Here is a 20,310-nt window from a genome sequence, read left to right on the forward strand (position 1 = left end):
CCTGCCAGAGACACCCCGTCCGGTATCCCCTCTGGGAGCTGAGTGGGGTCTGCGTGACCTCTAGTCCTCACATGGTTCTATCCAACAGACCCTGGAATGAGATGCTCCCCAAGATACGTGTTTCTGGTGGCTCAGGGCGGTGACCTGGTGACATGCAGTCCCCCGGCTGGAAGCCCTCCCCCTGGGGACCAACCACAACCCCACTGGTACCCACAGACAGTCACGAGGCCAGCAGGTGGAATGAGGGACTCCCACTCCCCATGGCGATGTGTCTGCACCTCCCCCAGACCACCTTCCCCAGACCCCGGCCATGGGCTTTTCCTTGACCCTTGGCGGGACAGTGGCCCTGCTGGGTTTCTGGGCTGGGGCTCCCTCCTGGATACACCTGCACTTACAAGTGCCCCCCTCACCCTCACAGCGCTGGGCGTGTGCAGGCGCCGGGGCGGGCCAGCTGGCTACAGGTGGATGCACACGGAACAAGGGGCTGGACATATTCAAAACAGACAGGGACCCATCCGGAGAAGTGGGAAGGAGTGGTGTGGATGTCACAGCCGGAGTCACGATCCCGCCGAGGCGTAGGCAGGAGGGGAGGCGTTGTGGACCTGGCCCCAGCTGGCGCTGACCCTGGACAGCAGGGACACTCGGGTGGCTGAGAAGGTGGGCACATGGGAGGGCCCGAGGCCAACCTTCCCTGCTCGCCACGGCCGGGGTCGGCCAGCACTCTTGGCCACGACAGAGACGAAAGTGTCCGGGAAGCTCTCCCTGCGCACGGGGACACCCACAGCCCCACCTCCTTTCTTGTCCCCTTTGAAGTGAAACCACAGCCCTTTCGGTTCCGAAATTCGCGGGTCGCGTCCGAGCTGCGGGGCCCAGTAGAGAACAGACGGACGACGGGGGCTGCTCGGCGTCTTTATTGCTCCTGGGAGGCGGCCGGCGCACACGGCCCGCTGCAGCCAGCGAGCTCGGTACAAACATCTCAGTAATAAATAAAACAAATAAGCCACATATACACTGAAACGGGGGTATAAAAAAGGGTTAGCAGAGCGAATCGTGGAGAAAGAGGAGGAGCAGAGAGCGAGGAGGGCTCCAGGCTTACGTGAGACAACCATGCGGGGTGCGGGGCGAGAGGGGCTGGGCGAGAGGGAGGGTGGGAGGGCGAGAGGGCGGAGCTAGGGGAGGGTGGGCGGGGCAGGGGCGGGGCGAGAGGGAGGGAGGGCGGGGCTAGAGGGAGGGGTGGGGTGAGCAGGGGAGATGGGAAGGGGCGGGGGCGAGAGAGCGTGAGAGGGGCGGGGCAGACAGGGGGCGTGGCGAGAAGGGCAGGGGCGGGGCGAGAGGGGGCGGGGCGGGGGGAGGTTCTTTTTCTGAGAGCCTTGGTCCAGTTTACGCAGAAGGTACAGGAATGCATCTGATTTATTAAAAAAATATACATTAAAAAAAAGGCACTTAGAGGGGAAATAACAAATCCAAGATCCAAATCCTCATAAATGTGTTCCTGAATCAAGCGGTTTTTCAGAAAAAAATACACCCCGTCCCCGCCCCCCCCCCACAACAACAAATGAAACCCAGAAAGAAAATCCAAACAGAGGCCGAGATGACAATGAAGATGTCACAGGCAAGAAGGACCGTGAGTGCCGCTTCCTCTGCAGGGACTGTCCCTGGGGGAGGAGGAGGCTGAGCTGGGTCTTCGTCCGAGGCCGCCGCTGTCCCCTCGTCCTGGGTCTCGCTGGAGAGAAGACGGAGAGGCTTCCATGAGGTCGTCCAGGTTTCGGGAGTCACCGACGTGGAGGCAGCCTCACTCTTTGTGCACCTCGGTCCCCACGGGAGAGTCTGGAATATAAGGGGGAGGGGGCATGAGACACTGCTGCCTCCATCGGCATCCCTGGGTTCCTGGCCTCCCGTCAAGGGGTCCAGACTGGACAGGACAGGGGCCTCCTCTCCATCTTCCCAGCAGAAACTGGGCAGGTGACTTCTGGTCAGGGTCACCAGGCATTGGCAAGCTGGGCTCCCTGCACCCAGGAGCCCGGGCCAGCACCATTTTCCGCCTCCTGCACCCACCAAAGGTTTCTCCCCTGCGGGCTCTGCAGGCCCCCAGAGCCAGGAGTTGAAGGGTGTAGTAAGAGAGGCAGGAGGTCAGGACCCCGAGAAATGAGATGGCTGTCACCCACAGCCTGTGGCTCGCTTTGGGGACAGCAAGCTGACTGCCAAGTCCAGCCAGCTTGCATCCAGCCCTGCTGTGTGGCACCATCCCTCCTAGGAGAACTGAGCTTATTAGGGACCCTGCAGGCCTGGACCGGGAGTCCTCGGGGCCTATGCCCTCGGAGGTGTTGGTGCCGCAGCCCTCACTCCCGTGCCCGGGGACACACGTAACCACCACGCAACCATCAGACCCCAAAGGAGGAAGGCCGTTCACAGGGAATCCCTTGAGACACTCTGCATGGGGCCACACTGGCACGGGGGTGACCCAAACCACGAGGACATGCCTTCACCCCAGAGGTGCATGTGGTGGGGACTGGCTGCAGACCGACTAAGTGCTGAGACAGACAGGGCAGGTCTGCAGCAGCGGCTGGGGCGGGGGCTTGGGCAGGGAGGGAGAGTGAGGACATTGGTCTCCCTGCTGAGGGGGTGGAGGGAAGAGGAAGAAGTCAAGGAGGGGCCCCCAAGTCCTGGAGCCAGATGTGCAAAGGCCTGGAAACGCGGCAGGATTTTGGATACAGGGATGGGCGACCTCCTTCCTCAGCAGTGCATGTGTCAGGGTGAGTGTATCCGTGCCTGTGTGTCTGTGTGAGTGTATGTCAGTGTGAGTGTGTCGGTGTGAGCGTGTGACCCCAACAGTGCTCAGCAGATGGCAGCAGGCAGGACGCGCCTCCTCCCACGGGACCCCAAGCTGCACACAGATGCTCCGCTCCTCAGAGAACGCTAGAACCTTTGCTGCACTAAGACCAAGATCTGAAGAAGCTCCAACACACTTCCCCTAAAACGCGTGTGCATGGACACACACACACGCACGCACACACACACACGCACACACACGCGCACACACACTCACACACACACTCACACACACACTCACACACACGCTGCCTTCTTTCCAGTTCAGGGCACTCCAAACACGAAGCCCTTTTTAGTGGCCCTGGGCAGAGAGTCAAGGCTGCTCTCTTGGAGAATGTGGTTGTAATTAGATAATTAATAGGGGGCTGGAGAGGCTAAATGGAAGCCTTCCTTGGTGGGAGGGGCATCGCCGTGGTTTCTGATGAATGAGCTGCCCCAGCCGCCAAGGGAAACGCGGGCTCACCCACAGAAAGCCGGAAATGACGGCCGGCCCCGAGCAGTGGGGGGTTCCCGGTCTGCTCCACGTCCTCGCGGGCGCGGCGCCCGGGCAGGGGCACGGGCAGGTTCATTAGTCTTCTTGACCAAGAGCCCCGGGCCTGACCCCCTCGATGTCACCCTGACCCCGGCCATGTCTGCTGACATGGACGGCACTCTCAGCAACAAATGTGAACCATCTGGGGTCCAGGCTGCCCCCGCACATGAGAGCCACTTGAAACCATGTGTGTGTGAGTCTCCACGTCAGCCTCACAGCTGGGGGGGAGGTGCCCTGGATGGAGCCGGAGCCTGGACCCTCCCCCACATCAGACCATTGGGTCTTCTTCAACTCTGCATCGCTAGGACCTAACACAGAGAATGAAACATCAGTAACAATTCTCCATAAGCTGAGGCAGGGGTGGGCTTACTGGGAAAGGGTTTAACATGGGGCTTTCCATCTATGCTCCCATTTGCCCATCTACTGGTCCAACAAGCCACCCAGCTTTCCATCCATTTCCTAATCCTCTTTTCTACCCTTTACATCGACCATCCATCCATCCATCCACCCATCATCCATCTAGCCAGCCAGCATCCATCTATCCATCCCTACATCCACCTATCTATACATCCATTCATCCATCATCCATCCATCCACTCATCCATCCATCCACTCATCCACCATCCATCCATCCACTCACCTATCCATCCATACACTCATTCATCCATCTATCATCCATCCATCATCCATCCGCTCATCATCCAGCCAGCCAGCCAGCATCCATCTATCCACCTATTCATCCACCTATCTATCCATCATTCATCCATCATCCATTCATCCATCCATCTATCATCCATCCATTCATCATCCATCCATCCATCATTCATCCATCATCATAATCATCCATCCATTACCCATTCATCCATTCATCCACCCATCATCCATCCATCATCCATCCATCCATCATCCATCCATCATCATCATCATCATCCATCCATCATCCATCATCCATCCATCCACTCATCCATCCATCCATCATCCATCCATCCATCATCCATCCATCCACTCATCCATCCATCCATCATCCATTCATCCATCCATCACCCATCCATCCATCCATCATCCATCCATCCACTCATCCATCCATCCATCCATCCATCCATCCATCCATCATTCATCCATCATCATAATCATCCATCCATCACCCATCCATCCATCCATCCATCCACCCATCATCCATCCATCATCCATCCATCCATCATCCATCCATCCATCATCCATCCATCATCCACCAATCATCCATCCATCATCCACCAATCATCCATCATCCATCCATCCACTCATCCATCCATCCATCCATCCATCCATCCATCCACCCATCATCCATCCATCATCCATCCATCCATCATCCATCCATCATCATCATCATCATCCATTTATCATCCATCCATCATCCCATCCATCCATCCATCCATTTATCCAATCGACTAACCATCCATCAACCCATCTTTCCAACATGGACTAAGCATCAATCATGTGCCTTGTGTGCTAGAAATGCCACTAACTGTTTAAAAAGCTCGGACACAAGTCAGAGGAATCTCGCAATGGAGAAGAAACATGTCAGTGCACAACTAGAACACGGGGTAAACAGTGACAACTTATTTAAGAAAAGTGCAGGTGAGACCATGCAACCAGAAAGGGAAGGGACACAATACCTTGGACTTTGTTGGACTGTCAAGCAGGGTGGGAAGAAGGGCGGAGGGAGATGGGAGCAGATGAGACGTCTCCCCTGCTCAGACAGAGAGAGCGTGTGCACACACACGTGCACACGCACACACACACCAGGACGCCAAGGGAAACAAGGGCCAAAGGAAGAGCCTCAGAGTCCAAAGGTCAAGTGGCGGCACAGGTGAGGGTCCCCGGGCACCCCGAGCTCCCCCTGCACAAAGCCGCAGTGTGAGCCGGGAGGGCGGCTCCAGGAACGGGCAGCGGGCGGGTCTGCGGCTTGCGGGCTGGAAGGAACTCTCACTGTGTGTCCAACGTACCCTCCAGCCTATCACTTGCTCCAGAAAGAACAGGACACCTGACTGTGTCAGGGACGCCATCCTCAGAAACCATCAAAGATCCGTGTCCCCCCCCCGCCCCCCTCAGCAGGAGGAAGAGACCAGATCGTTGCTAAGAGCGTTCGCGAGCATGTCCTAGAGTGGATCGTTCCTACTGTACCACCTACGACTGTATTCTGGGGTTTTCAGATGAGGAAACACTTCCCATTCTATTTTATCTTTATTTGTTATTTATTTTTAAAAACTTCGTCTTTAGAGCCATTTTAGGGTCTGAGCACAATTGAGAGGAAGGCGCCGACGTCCCCCCCAACCCCCTCCCCTCCCGCCGGTTCACCCCTCTTCCGTAAAACACCGTCCAAATGGCGTAAGAGCCAAAAGGCAGTACGTTGCCACCGGTGACTCTCGGAGCAAAGAGCCTAAGTCAGACCGCGCTATGCTTTCTTTAAAAGATCGAGTCCAGGCCACCGAGCTGGGTTCACTGCGGTCACGCTCACAGTAGACACAGGGAGGTCGGGTACACCAGGGGCCGTGAGTGCCGCCCTGGGCACGCGGAGGGGCAGGGTGCCGTCTGTGTGTGGTCTCTGTGGGTCCTGGTGGGACAGATACCGGGAGGAGGGCCTGGCGCTGGCCCCGCGCCGAGTCCCAGCACTGCCACTCTCGGGAGGACCCTCCGTTCTCCACCCGCAGAAACACCCCCTGGGAGCCGTCTTAGGACCTCCTGTGTCAGCACCGTGTGGGTCGCACTAACGCCTGGCTCGTCAGCCCGCGGGTCCCCGGGGGAATGGAGCCCCCAGAGGGCATGTTGCTGTTTCTTCCCTCGCTGGTGCCCAGGGCCTAGCGCAGGGCCTGGCACACAGTGGGTGCTCAGCATATGCCCTGTTCAAGGCAGGACTACAACGAAGAGGTGAGGTGGACACCCGTGGGCTGTCACCGAGCGGGGAGGGCACTGGCCAGCCTCACCGGCTTCACACGGGGCTCCAGAAGAGTGCAGAGCGCGGGCCTCGCCGAGTCAACCCCGCACGCTGCAAGGGCCCGGCTCGCCTAAGACGAGCTGAAAGCTGGGTGCTCGGGCCCGGCCTGTGCCACTCAGCCCCGTGAAAAGCTGAGGCTGAAACCTCTCGGAGGGACACTGTGGCTTGGAGACCAGGCTGGGACACCCTGAGGCTGCTCCCTGCTGGGGGATGGACTCGTTTCTGCCTGAGAGCCACAGGCACGCAGGGCCCGGTCCCCCGGGGCCAGACTCAGGCAGGGAGCAGGGGGACACACACGCAGGGGACACAGCTGGTCTTGCCAAACCTTGGTGATCACTACCAGCGTGGGCAGGCGGTCGTGGTGCCAGGGACAGGCCCCGGGGAATCCGAGAAGAGGTCACCCACTCCACTCAGTGGGTTTTCTTCCCTCTGGGTGGCCGGCACAAACCTCACTGCCCCCGGAGCCACCTTGCCTAGCCGCTGTCCCTGTGACCAAGGCCTTGTCCAGAGACGGGAGGAAACGAGGGTTTACCTTCCAGAGGGGAGACTGGGAAGCCACCACTCGGGCTGGATATGCCGGCAGCCAGGTCCAAGCCTGCCGGGGAACAGGGCTGCACACAGGACCGTCCCTCAGCGGGCAGGTGCACACTCACCAGGCAGATGGAAGAGACGGAGGTCCAGCCATGGCGCTGGGTGCCGGGTGCGGTGACGGCCGCACACGGAGCCCTCTGTGGGACATCGTCACGTGAGGCAAGCTCCCCTCCCTGCCAACCTCCGTACCTGAGCCAGGTACGGAGCCCAGGCGGGGGAAGGGGGGAGCAGGGTAGAGAAACCACAAGGACAAACGACAGAGCAGACCTCCCAGTGACTGTAAGAATCTTTGTCTGACACTGAGAATGCAGGAGGGGACCAGAGCTGTCCCTCACTAGGTCAGACTCTGTTAAGGACAACTTGATTTTCAAAGAAGTCTAAGGGTAGGGGCGGGCTGAGGAGGGGTGGACAAAGACAGTCTGTTCTCTCCCGGGGAAACGTGAGTCAAGGAGCAACTGGACTTGTAAGGTTATTTCATTTTTACAAGGTGCCCCTGGACAGCTGTGCCCTGGTCGCTTTGTCCCAGGTCCGTCTGTCCTCTGGGGTGTCCCTAAACCTGTGAGTGGCCCCGGAACCAAACAGTGGCCAGTACAGGCAGGCCACTCTGGTCTCTCTTTGTGGGCCCCTGTGCCCTTTTCCAAAGGGTCAGACAGAGGCCACGGCCGTGGAAGTCTCAGGCCAGTGAGCATCGCAGCTCAGGGAACTGTCCGCAGTGTTGCCCACGGTGCTCTGCAAAGTGGGTCAGAGCTCAGACCCGGGCGCTTCCCTGTGGGGTGGGCCTGGCCCGCTGCCCTCTGGAGGGTCTAGCTCTCCTGGGCTCCCCTCATCGCACCCACAAAGCTCCCAGAACCCCCAGCGGGTTGACGAGCTCCTGCTAACCCTGCAGAGAAACGCCCAGGCTCTGCCTGTCCTGCACAGCGAGGTGACCACGTGGATTTCCAGGACCGGTGGCCGCCATGTGCTCCGGAGGAGCCGTGTCCGTCTGTGACCAGTGCTCTCTGGACCCTCGCTGCTTCTAAGACCAGCCAGCCCCACGCTCGCGGACACACCTGCAGGGGGCCCTGCACTCAGGGTCTAGGGGCCCGGGGTCAGTGGGCAGGGTGGTGGCAGGCAAGGACAGCCTGTCCCTCTCTCCTAGCTCCACAGCTGAGGCTGTGACCCCGGGCCCCTGCCGTGCGTGAGAAGAAGGGCTCCTGCTGGGAGTGACCGTGTTTACGATGCCAAGGCTGCTTCTCAACAGCTCCCTGGTGGCTTGCAGCGGCCTCTCGGTCTTGCCCTCCGCGGGAGAGAGAACACCACGCCCACTTGGAAGCCACGCTCTCCTCTCTCTCCTTGAACTCAGCGTCGGTGATTCAGGCTGACTGCGTCTCGAATGGCCGGTCTGCCAAGGAGAAGTCAGCTGAAAACAGCCCGGGGGGAGGACAGGCTTCGGGGGGGGGGGACAGGCTTGTCTCCCCGGTGACCAGAGGTCTCCTCCTTGGTGCCTCCCAAGGTCACCGCCTTGAAGAGACCTGCCCTGCAGACCCGACCCCATCCCGAGGCGCCCAGGCTAGACGCTCAATCCCTGGGGTGGGGGGCTGCGGCAGGAAGCTCCGTGTTTCCGCCAGGACTGATTCCGTCCAGCTCAGGGCTGACCCCGTCCAGCTCAGGACTGACCCCGTCCAGCTCAGGACTGACCCTGTCCAGCCTTCCTCCGAGGGAGGCGTTCCCATTACTTCTCCATGAGTCAGGGGACGCTGCACACGGTGTTAAATTAAGATAGTGAGGCCAGGCGTCCTAAGTGAGCAGATAACAGGGGCACAGCCTCTTCCCGGGACATGGGCCACCCCCCCACACACACACTCTGGAACTGCTGAGACCGGTGAGTTACGACTTCTCCAGATGTCCTCAGACTCAGCTTCCAAATAAGGCTCGCCGGTGGGAGAAGGTGGATAATAAACAGTCTCCCCGCAGGGTCCGCTGCGGCCGGTGGCACAGGAAGTGCCTCAGAGACCATCCACCCCGCGACGTCCTTTCAGAGGGGGGGTCGGCGGTGACGTCCCCCAAGTCCCTCGGCCGGCCGGCCGGCCGGTGCAGGTCACTGACCCAGAAGACGGGTCAGCTCTCCCTGGGTCGGAAACACCTCCTCTCCAACGACTGACTTTGCCCCCACGGTCCCTGTCACATGAGTCCTGTGACAGCGGGGGGGGGGGGGGAACCTAACAGGTGTCTTCACACGGCTGCTAAACGAGAACCCAGAGACAGGATGTTCCTGGGAGCAGCAGCGTCCGCTCGGGAGGATGCTAGCAGAGGTCGGCTGAGTCAGGGGCTGCGCTCGGTGCCACCATGCTGTGCCCAGAACGACCCCGTCCCCGTCCTAAGTATGGGGGGGGGAGGCAGTGAGGGGTCAAGGGGGCCAACTCTCTGGGGACGGAGGACGGTCTGGCTTTGGGTGGTGGGCACACCGTGCACCAGACAGCCGTGTGTCGTAGACATGCACACGTGACGCTGACGTGATCCTATTAACCGATGTCACCCCATAAACTGAACATAAAGCAAAGACAGTAAAAGAAGAGAGTACATCATGGCTACAACCCTTTCACTATAAAGTATAAATACATATCGTCAACGTCAAGGATTACAGACAAATGTCACGTCGTCATAAAAGTGTAAAAAGGCACATCACAGAAGCCCAGAGGGGGTGACAACTATGTGCCCGGGGGTTGGAGGGAGCTCTCCACAGACTCAGGGGCTGGGGCTGGTGCTGGGGCAGAGGCGAGGAGGGCGGAGGATGGTGAGGACTGGGGGGAAGAGGCAGCCGCATCTCTGGGGAGGGGTCAGAAACCGGGGAGATCCCACAAGGCAGCAGAGGCCGTGAGAGGAGGGAGGGGCTCTGGTCTGAGCCGATCTGCTCTTCAGAGCTTGCTGGGGGGGGGAGGGCTAATGGGGGGCTAGGAGGGCAGGACCCTGCCGTGGTCCAGGGGAAGGGGGCAGAGGACCTTAGGAAGACAATGGCAGTGCTGGAAGATCAGCCAGAAGTGACCAAGGGGTCCGGCCGGGACAACAGAGGGGTCAATACCCCAGGAACTGAAAAGGGACAGGAGAGCAGGTGCTTAGGGGACATAATAAGACCAGTGTTGGCCCCGGCCAATCAGTTCCATGGCAGAGTGTCAGCCTGGAGTGCGGATGTCTTGGGTTCGATTACTGGTCAGGGCACACAGGAGAAGCGCCCATCTGCTTCTCCACCCCTCCTCCTCTTGCTTCTCTCTCTCTCTCTCTCTCTCTCTCTCTCTCTTTCCCTCCCCACTTGCAGTCATGGATAAATTGGAGCAAGTTGGCCCCGGGCACTGAGGATGGCTCCACGGCCTCCGCCTCAGGCACTAAAAAGAGCTCAGTTGCTGAGCAACAGAGCAATGCCCCAGATGGGCAAAGCATCGCCCCCTAGTGGGCTTGCCGGGTGGATCCTAGTCAGGGCATATGTGGGACTCTGTCTCTGCCTCCCTTCCTCTCACTTAAAAAAAAAATTAAAATAAAAAAGACCTATGCAGGTGCGGCCAGGCTGAAGTGTTTTAGGGACACCCTGAGGTTAAATTCACTCAGCAAGATAGACAGCAAGGGCCCCAGAAGAGGGACGGGGGCTTCAGGCACAGCTTATGAGGGAGGCTGACGTGAGCCCTGACGGCTGACGGCTCTTCCTCTCGCTCCGTCTGTCACAGAACTGGGGACTCAGAGGGAGAGTGTGCTGGGGAGGCTGCACGTGAACTCTCTGTAAGGGGCATGGGGGGGGGGGGGCTGGCGGTGCCCCTGCTGGAGGGAGGACCACCCTCAGCGGGGACAGCCCCGACCCGAACTTGGCAATGAGGAGCCACCAGGCCACCTCGGGAAGGCAGGTCCAGTCCAGCGTGGCCTGGGCTCCTTAGGAACAGTCTTTGCACAGGCACAGAGACAGCGGGCGTGCCAGGCACCAGAGGGATGGTGGCCGATGCCTCCACCCCCATTGGCCACGCCCCCTGCATTTTATTTTATTTTATTTTATTTTATTTATTTTTTACAGAGACAGAGAAAGTCAGAGAGAGGGATACACAGGGACAGACAGGAACGGAGAGAGATGAAAAGCATCAATCATCAGTTTTTCGTTTTGACACCTTAGTTGTTCATTGATTGCTTTCTCATATGTGCCTTGACCGTGGGCCTTCAGCAGGCCGAGTAAGCCCTTGCTTGAGCCAGCGACCTTGGGTCCAAGCTGGTGAGCTTTGCTCAAACCAGATGAGCCCGTGCTCAAGCTGGCGACCTCGGGGTCTCAAACCTGGGTCCTCCGCATCTCAGTCCAACGCTCTATCCACTGCGCCACCACCTGGTCAGGCGCCCCCTGCATTTTACTCGGACCTCACTGGAGGCCATCAAGAACCCCCTGAAGGAGGCATCCTCCCTTCCCACACATTCCACATAGACACTGAGCCCCCCGGAGAGGCGGCCACCTGCTGGGGCCAACAGCGGGGGGGGGGGACAGAGAAATGGGAATTAACCCCAGGTCCCCCCCTCCGCTGTCCACAGGTGGCCCCAGCTCTTACAGGGGGTCCAGCGTCTGCAAAGTCCGGAAGGACGTCTCTGAGACTGTTTCCCATGAAGGATGACAGAGCAGGTGCCGCTGCTCCTGTCACGACTCAGCCCTGAGGACCCGCTCGGCACAGCGACAGCATCCGTCCCCAAGCTCAACCTCAGGACGTAGGAGCCTTCCTTCTCCAGTTCAACCTGGTTCACAGAAATAATCACACCTCTATCTGTTGTATCAGACACTCTTTTTTTTCCCTAACGGCTGGCCAAGTCCACCTGTAAAGCATGCAGCCCCCAGCCCCTCCCAGAGCGAGGAGCCATCAGCCCGCAAGATGACCCTGACCTTTGAACTTCCATCTTTTCTTATCTCTGGACCTCCCCGCTGGCGGGCAGGGGGAGGCAGTCCTGTCAATCAGCCAGGAAAACGCCCTTTGACAGACTGCGCCTCTCACCTTCCGGTTCATCCTGCAGCTGACCTCAAAGCTGGGAGCCCACGAGGCTCAGGGGCAGCAGACACAGAAACGGAGGTCAAGGCCGACACCCAGACCCGCATGGCGAAGAGGCCGCGGGTCCCACAGCTACGCCAGCGAGCCCCGGGGCGTGTCTGAGAGAAGAGCGTCATCCGGACGCCCCCGCCGGTCACCAGGCAGGACCTTGCAGTGGGAGCACATCCCTGTGGGGTTAACAGGCAGACCCTGTAGGCCAAGGGGACCTCCCGGGAGCCCCAGCCCTCGGACACGGTCGGCGTGACCCGGCTGACCGGAACTCGGCAGGCTGGTGCTGCCTCCGGAAAACGTCTTCCGAAAGCTTCTCCCAAAACGAACGTCCTTCGGACCCTTTCCAACAAAAAACCTGAAACTCCCAACGCTTTCTTTTTCAGATCGGAACTTCCGATTCCATGAAACGCCAGCGTGAGCACGTGGGACGCTTCCTTTGTCTGCACTGAACTCAGAGCGTCTGCGGGGTCAGCGGAGGCGGCAGACAGACCCTGAGCCAGGAGGCACCTGCAGCCTGGCCCTCCTGGGGGGGGGGAGGGCCACCTTCCCTGTGTGGGAGTGCGCTCTGCTGCTCCTGAGAGGGACGCCGCTGTCCTGGCGTGGCCAGAACCCCACTGGACTGAGTGAGGGGCTGTGTCCGAGGACAGGTCCCCTCGGGCAGCAGATGTCCCCTGGGAGCTTCCCCGGCAGTGACCTCGATTGGAGAGTTTAGAGAGTAACCCTCTCGTGCCCACCGGCTCCCTCAGCCAAGAGATACAGACGATGTTCATTTCTGCTTGTTTTTTTTTTTTTTAATTCAGTGTGCCTGGTCTGACACCCCACATTTACAAATTATAGCTTACTCCAATAGAAAAATTAAAAAACCACAGGAGTGTCCGAGGACCAGCAGCAGCTGGGAAAAAAAAAGCCTGAGCCCCGGAACCTGCTGGGTGGGTGTGCCCAGGGCGGGCGTGGGAGCCTCTTGTTAAGAGAGTGGTGCTGACCGCCCACGTGTCAGAGGGCTGACCGCCCACGCGTCAGAGGGCTGACCGCCCACGCGTCAGAGGGCTGACCGCCCACGCGTCAGAGGGCTGACCGCCCACGTGTCAGAGGGCTCCGGTCTCTCCCTCTGGTGGAATCGGCCGGCGGGACAGTCTTGTGGGGACCGCGGGTGCACGAGCATCACGCACCGTGGTGTGTTTCCCCAAATATCCCCGGGTACTTTTTCATTGGTTGCGACACTGATCCTGTGTTTGGGACCAGGAACTGCGACCTTCCACGGGAAGGAGAGCAGAGCAAAGAGCCAGCGATTCGGAACGGGACCTCGGAGCCGAGATCAAAGCGGCCGAGCAGCCAGAGTCTCCGCACGTCAGCTGCAGCGCTTCTCAGAAACCAGGGGCTGCTGCTGCGCAAAGGGGAGCCCCCTACCCTTCCCTGCCCGTGTTCAACGCGCCGAATCGCTGTTCACCCCGTAGTGGCCTCTTCTGCTGAGACAGACTCCGTGGATACGGACCGTGGCGTCAACCCCCGTGTCCACAGGGAGTCCCGCCATCGACTCTCCACCTGGACGCAGAGACCCACCTTCCTTTCCCAACTTCCCTTCCTCAAGCTCCGTCAGTCAACAGCCGTGACGTGGATGTTCTGCGCAGTCTCAGAGAATTCAGGCCAAAATGCACTTTAAAATAAAACACGACCTTGTCGGCAACGTCAGCAGAGAAGGAAGTTTCCATGAAGACCGAAGGGGGGGCGGACTCTGAAAACCAGCGAAGCCCCCTCGAACCAGAGCTAAGAATTCAACAACGCTCACGGGGACGTCTCGCCCTCGACGAGGTCACTCCGAGGACGTCTTGGTGCACAGCGAGCCACTCGGGCCACCAGCAGATGAAGCCACGGTCACACCCCGGGAAAGTCTCACAGGTCACGAGAAACTTCAGTGACACTGAGCTCCTCGCACACGGGTCTGGAGTGACTGACTCGCGTGAGACGACTTCCCTAAGCCAATGCCCGTTCCACAGAGCGCGGCGAGCCTGTCGAAGACCCCGGGGTGACCCGCGCCAGAGCCACGGTCACTCCGTCCTCTCCCTCCCTGTTCCAGTCGGGACGGGCGAGGTTGGTGCAGCCACACACACGCCCCACCGCTCGGCGCCCGAGCACAGCAAGCGCTCCCTCCGCTTTCACTCTGCGCACGTTCCGGTGGGCGGGGGCTCCGCTCCACAGTCACTGGGGGCTCGAGGCCGGCAGAGTCCCGGCCGGGTGGTGGCTGCAGCACTCACTCACTTAGGACACAGTGGTCCTGGGAGGACCCCCTGAACCCTCCCTCACAGGGAAGCTTCCGTGCTGCTGACAATCGGCTGAGGACAGGTCTCTCGGTGACAACACAGGACCCCCCAAGGCCACACCCGTCCGGCCTTCCCTCCGACCGGCCTCACCCGGAGCCCCCTGTGGACCGAGGGGTATCACACCAAGGTGGCGGCCGGGGTGCCAACACCCGGGCTCAGAGAACAGCCCGGAAGCACGTGTTCCCCGGCTCGGGAGCAAGGTGGACCCAGGGGGGACGACCGGTTACCATCTACCCTGTGTGCTTCTTTTCAAAGCACCGACAACCCCGTGGCATGTTCTCGGAGGGACCTGGAATTCTCCCCCCGACTTGTACGAGGGCCTGGGGAACCGTAAATGAAAACGGGCGGTGAGCCGGCGGACGCGGAAAGGATCGACTTCCCCCCCCCCCACCCGGGCCCAGCTCGAGCGCCAGGTATTCTAACTGCCGAGCCGAAAGCCTCATTAACACCGAGTCGCTCCGTGACCTTGGAGATTTACGGGGGAGCACGGGTTAACTCCTTCCGCCGGCAGCTGGCCCCAGACTCTGGCCCCAGAGGCGGGTCCCCCGGCAGGCAGTGGAAACAGGGGGGCTGTTCTGTCGGGGTCTAGAGTCAAGTTCACGGCACAGTTGACGCCTTCGCGGGAGGATGGTTAGCGCTCCTGGATCGTCCGCTCGGCGCACAAACACGCGTTGGAAAGGTGGAGGCCGCCTTTGGCTCCCTCTCGGGAACCCCCCTGAACGACCCTGCGACAGGCCCTGGGCCTCCTGGGCGCGGCCCTGCGGACGTGGGTTGCAGGGTTCCTGGAGACCCTGACGGTGGACTCTCACCACCACCCTCGGAACCAGCTAACAGAATCTCACCTGCTCCGCGGGCACCTGCCCACCAGACCCAGGGCAGGGAAGAGACAGTGGCCGGATCTACGGGTCTCCTGCTGGGCCGCAGGCTGATGAGCGGATGTTAGGGACACCAGAGAAGCCCCAGTGGCTGGATCATAAATCACGTCTACCAGCTGTGCTTCGCCCTCGGTCAGATGTGCACAACAGACCCAAAGAAGCCGGCTTTCTCTTTTCTCTCTCTTCACCCGAACTGAGTAAAACGGACCTTGGCAAGCACACGGGGCACTGGGGGGGGGGGAACAGAGGGGCTCACGGCCCAGAGGAGGGGACACGACAGCCCAGATCTGCACCCTCTGCAGACCAGGGACGTGGGCGTCCTGCCGGGGCACACACACGTCCCTGCCAGGTCCACCGTTTGGAGGAAGTGGAGAGCGGAGAGACCCCAGAAACTGAGGAAGGTTCTGATGGGCCCAACGGACCCCAGAGCTCTGAGCTTCTCAGGTGACACGTCCTCACGTGCATCTGCAGGGCGACGTCTTCCTCCACGGCAGGAAGCCCGGTGGATGACGCTCTTGTCCCTGCTCTGACGCAGAACCGGGCCACCCAGGGGCGCTGGCCCGGCCTGTGCTGGTGAACTTAGGAAGAGGAAGCAGTGTGCTGGGCACGGGCCCTGGCACCTTCCTCGAGGGGCAGATGCCAACTGCAGGTGTTTCCAGGCCGCCGTCCAAGGGGACCCTGTGGGGAGGCCCATCGTGGTCCAGCTCTGCCAGCACTGGGGCAAACCTGCTTGAGCCCAGGACCCTCCATCTCAGCCTTTATCTCTAACAAAGGTCATGCCCCAATTGGCCTGAACCGTGATGCCCGGCTCAGCGCCCAGGCGGGCAGGGACCAGGACGCTGCTCGCTCTACCTGCCCCCAGCCCCGCCTGCTGGAGTGTGCGAGCCTGCTCCCTGTTTGCACCATCGCCCGGGGTTTCCATCTGGACTCCTACAGCGTGGCTGGGCAAGGGCGGGGAGACAGCTGTCACCACCGAGTTTCAGGGACTCCAGGCTGAGAACCTGCCCTCGGCTGCAGGGCTGTTTGTGGTGGGAGGTTCCCTCAGACCAGGCTAAGCCCGCCTGCTAGCTGAGTGATCTTGGTGAGCTCTCGTCCTCAAACTGGACCTCACTTCTCCCAGGTAGCTGTGGGGGGCCTGGCTCAGGGGTCCCCAGGACCCTGCAGGGAGGGTCTCATGGCTCTTTAGAATCTCATGCTGGAGCACGCGCTCACACGTTCCGTTGGGGGTGGGGGGGCACAGCTGGCACCTAACAAAGCTCCTCCCGTACCTGGTGAAAGGTGAGCTCCTGCCACCCCCTCCCCCAGGAGGCTCAGCACCACAATGGCTCACAGTCCCTCGTGGGGGTGGGGGGGCTGACTGGACGGAGAGAGTTCTGGAGGGAAGGAGGAGGCGGAAGGGACCCAGACCAACCCCAGGGGAGGGCGGGCTCGTGTAATGCCTCCGTGGGAAGGACCGGTGTGACTTCTCTCGGCCGTCAGTTCCTGAAACCTTGCACTGCAGAAGCAGAAAGGACTGTCCTGTAGGCCTTACAGCTGGGACACAGTCAGACATCACCCTCGTGGCCGCCTCCCTCCCCACCAGGCACAGGGCCGCCCTGTCCACCCCGGTCTCTCTGACGCCCGGGAGCTGGGGTCCCGCTCGTCCCTCCGTGGGCTCAGAGCTCCTCCCCGGCCAGACTGCCACGTGCTGGATGCATTCCCTGAGCTGTCTTCAAAACCCTCCCTCCTCTTCCCTCCGCTGGAACTGAAGGCGCGTGGGGGCGGAGGACAGGCTGGCCACCTCCGTGTCCGTGCCTTCCCGACGTCCCTGTCCCTTCCCCCCCCCCCCGCTTGCCGTTTTTCTCTCCTTATTTTTCCTATTTAACGTCAAGTCAGCCGGCCCAGCTCCTCGGAGACCAGCAGCTGCAGAAGTGAGCACGAGTGGATTTTAGATCAGCACAGAGATTTAAAACGAGGAACACGGTGAAGGCACTGGTCTCGGCTGTGGCGAGGCTCTGCTGCCGCCCCCCCCCCAATCCGTGCTCCCGTGCCCCAGGCTCCACGAGAGGCGACGTCAGAGAAGAGAGTCTGTCTGCAGCCCCATCCTTGTAAGAGGACAGGACCCTCGCCCCCGCGGTGCTGCCGGGCAGGGCAGGCGTCTCCCGCACCACAGGAGCTACCAGGCGGGAAAAAGAGGTCCCGAAACGCAGGAGCCTCTGCAGGAAAACAGCGGCTGGGAGGGGGGGTGGTGGAAGCGCCATCCGTGCCGCCTGAAGACCCTCCTGCCCAAGTCCCTCAGGGCCACACGGACCCTGGGTCGTCCAGCCCTGTCTGCACAGCCTCGGGGTTCCAGGTCTCAGGATGGGATGACCACTGGCACCGGCAGACACTCTGCTCACACCGTCTTGGGCTCTGCTGCTTGGGCCACACAGACCGAGCCGCCCAGTGCTCCTGGCCAGTCGAACGTGAGGCAGAGACATCAGGTGCCATCTCCACGCCCAGCAGGGTTCGGACATCTGTCACCAGGGAAGCCTGGCTCCCACCTGAGCCCTGCCCAGCCTGAGCGCACACCTGGGCTGAGTCTCCCTGGACCGAGTCCACCTGTCCCTCAGCGGCTGCTCGGAGCGGCCAGGGCGCCCCCAGGTGTCGGCGGGGCTCCTCAGAACGTGTCCTTCTGTTTTGTGAAAAGCAGCTTTGGTCTCGGAGAACCCCTAAGACTGAGTCCCGCCTCCCCGAGGCTCAGAGCACACACATTCCCGGCCAGCTCCCCTCTCCACGGGACCAAACGAACGTGTGAGTTACAAACTAATTTGCTCCTTTCAAGGAGTTTTCCTCATGAATTTAAGTGTTTTCACAGATCATTAACTCCACGGCCGGGCAGCAAGGAAGCCGAGCGGAGCGCTGGTGGCTCCCGTCTCAGAAGACCCATCAGGGTCTGGGCAGAGCCGCTCCGAAATTATAATAACATGAGTCAACGGCGCCCAAATTAGATTCACACATGGTCCTCGAGCACCGGTGGCTTGGCAGGGCGGGCACCCGGGCCGGGGAAGGACACATGGCGGCTGCGTGTGCGCTCGGACCGCGGCACGGATGCGGACGGAGCCCGGAGCGCCCACCCACCCGCTGCCATCTTGGTCCACGGCCCTCGGGGAAGGCCACGGAGGCAGGAGGGCCGGAGCCAGGCCCGGGTCAGTCTCAGGGGACCATCGAACTGGGGGGCTCATCAAGACAGGGCTGGGGAGCCCGGGGGCAGGGCCTGGGCAGCTGCTGGGATGGAAAGGGGCATGCTGAGGCTTGGTGCGTGAGCCAGGACTCGGAGCCGAGGGCCTGGACCCAGATCCTGACTTGGTGTGTGTTCCCCGAGCAAGACTGTGAGTTTGTGTGTGTATGTGAGTGTGTGGTGAGTGTATATGAGTGTGTGCGTGTGAATGTGTGTGTGACTGTATGTGTGTGGTGAGTGTATATGAGTGTGTGTGTAATGAGTGTATGTGAGTGTATATGAGTGTGTAGTATGAATGTGTGTGAACTGTGGTGAGTGTATGAGTGTTAGTGTGTGGTGAGTGTATATGAGTGTGAGACTGTGTATATGTGTGAATGTGTGGTGAGTGTATATAAATGTGTCTGTGTGTATGTGTAATGAGTGTGAGTGTATATGAGTGTGTTTGTGTGAATGTGTGTGAATATGTGGTGAGTGTATGAGTGTGAGTGTGTATGTGTGTGGTGAGTGTGGTGAGTGTATGAGTGTGTGTGGTGAGTGTATATGAGTGTGAGTCTGTGTGTGTGTGAGTGTGTGTGTGAGAGAGAGAGAGAGAGAGGGAGAGGGAGGTAGAGGCCAATCCCCCACGCATGGAGTTGCTGTGAGGTCCGTGGCCCGCGCGGATGGGAAGGTGGCGGGTGGGCACCTCTTCTGCCCGCTCCCAGAATGCCCTGTGCTCCCAGCTGAGCTGAGAGGCCCCCAGGAAGCACGCCCTCACGTGACCCTGCACAGATGCAGATTTCCTGGAACTGGCCCGAGTGGGCCAACTGGGCTGAGCTCGGGACTTGGAAGAACTGAGCCAAGATGGGGGGGTGAGAACTCAGCACCAGGAAAGGTGGTCCTGGCCCAGCCCGGGGGGGGGCAGAGACCCTGGCCCAGCAGGAGCCTTCCAGGGACTCTCCCCGCTGCTGGGGACGCGGTCTCCGTGCCTGGTCAGCTGAGGACATGCATGAAAGAGGAGTGCATAAGCGAGCAGGGGCTGGGAGGGGCCCTACAGGAAGGGGCTCTCACTCGGTTCTCCATGACCCCCCCATTAGGTGCCATGAACACACTCAGCCAGCACTTGCAGGAGAGAGGGGTACCATCGGGCCCACCAGTCCTGACTAGGGCGCCCCCTGCTCATTTGGTCAATAATAATGACATTAACACTAATGACATCAATAATAATGACATTAATAACAACACTGATGACCGCCTTTCTTCCTACGTCTTCACATGCTGGTGGCCCCAGGGCTCTGTCCAAGGTTCCTCTCTGCCCACAGGGCAGACACCCTACCTGGGGACTTCACTCCTCCCCCCCCCCCCGGGGCCCTGGGTCCCCCCCCTTCATCTCCCAGACAGAGGCCTCCTGGCTGTTAGCAGGCCCTCCACAAACGAGAGCTGCAAGGAAGATGACCACTGCTCCTTCCTCTGGGGGGACACTCTCTCACCTCCAGAGCGGGGTCGGGTGACGCCGCCTGCTCCAGGAAGCCCTCCTGCCCTGCGTCCCCTCTCTGTGTCCAGTGTGCTTCCCACAGACGCTGCCTGAGCGGGCCGAGGCCGGCAAGACTGTGATGTTTACACCCAGGACAGCGAGTGGGTCCTGCTCAACGCCCACGGCTTGATGCCCAGCCCCGGGTTCGGGGAACAGCACAACAGCCTCACGGGGAATGGTTCTCAGCACCGGCTGCCCTAGCTGGGCTTGTTGGGTGGGGATGGGTAAGCAGGGCAGGGACAGGGAAACCCCAGGAGTACTTCTAATGCACCCCTTCCCCCACCCTCCCCAAGAGAGCAGAGCCTTGGAGAAAGGCCGGGGTGCACGTGTGTACTCGTGTGTGTGTGCGTGCCTGCACGTGCTGCCCAGGACGACCACACGACGCGGCCTCTACAGTGAGATGCTCGCTCTCGAGGGAGAGGGGCCCTGTGGGTCATCAGGCTTGGAGGACA

At 60.4% G+C, this 20,310-nt stretch overlaps 1 protein-coding gene across 1 annotated transcript in view; it reads right to left on the reverse strand.

Moving 5' to 3' along the window:
* Positions 1-1,573: 1,573 nt before the first annotated feature.
* Positions 1,574-20,310, reverse strand: part of TWIST2 (twist family bHLH transcription factor 2) — a 46,978-nt gene continuing 28,241 nt past the window's right edge. The window contains exon 2 of the mRNA XM_066280802.1: positions 1,574-1,827. The gene's annotated coding sequence lies outside the window, so the exon portion shown is untranslated. The remainder of the gene's footprint in view (positions 1,828-20,310) is intronic.

Source organism: Saccopteryx bilineata, chromosome 5 (assembly GCF_036850765.1).
Source record: "Saccopteryx bilineata isolate mSacBil1 chromosome 5, mSacBil1_pri_phased_curated, whole genome shotgun sequence".
NCBI classification, from domain to species: Eukaryota; Metazoa; Chordata; class Mammalia; order Chiroptera; family Emballonuridae; genus Saccopteryx; species Saccopteryx bilineata.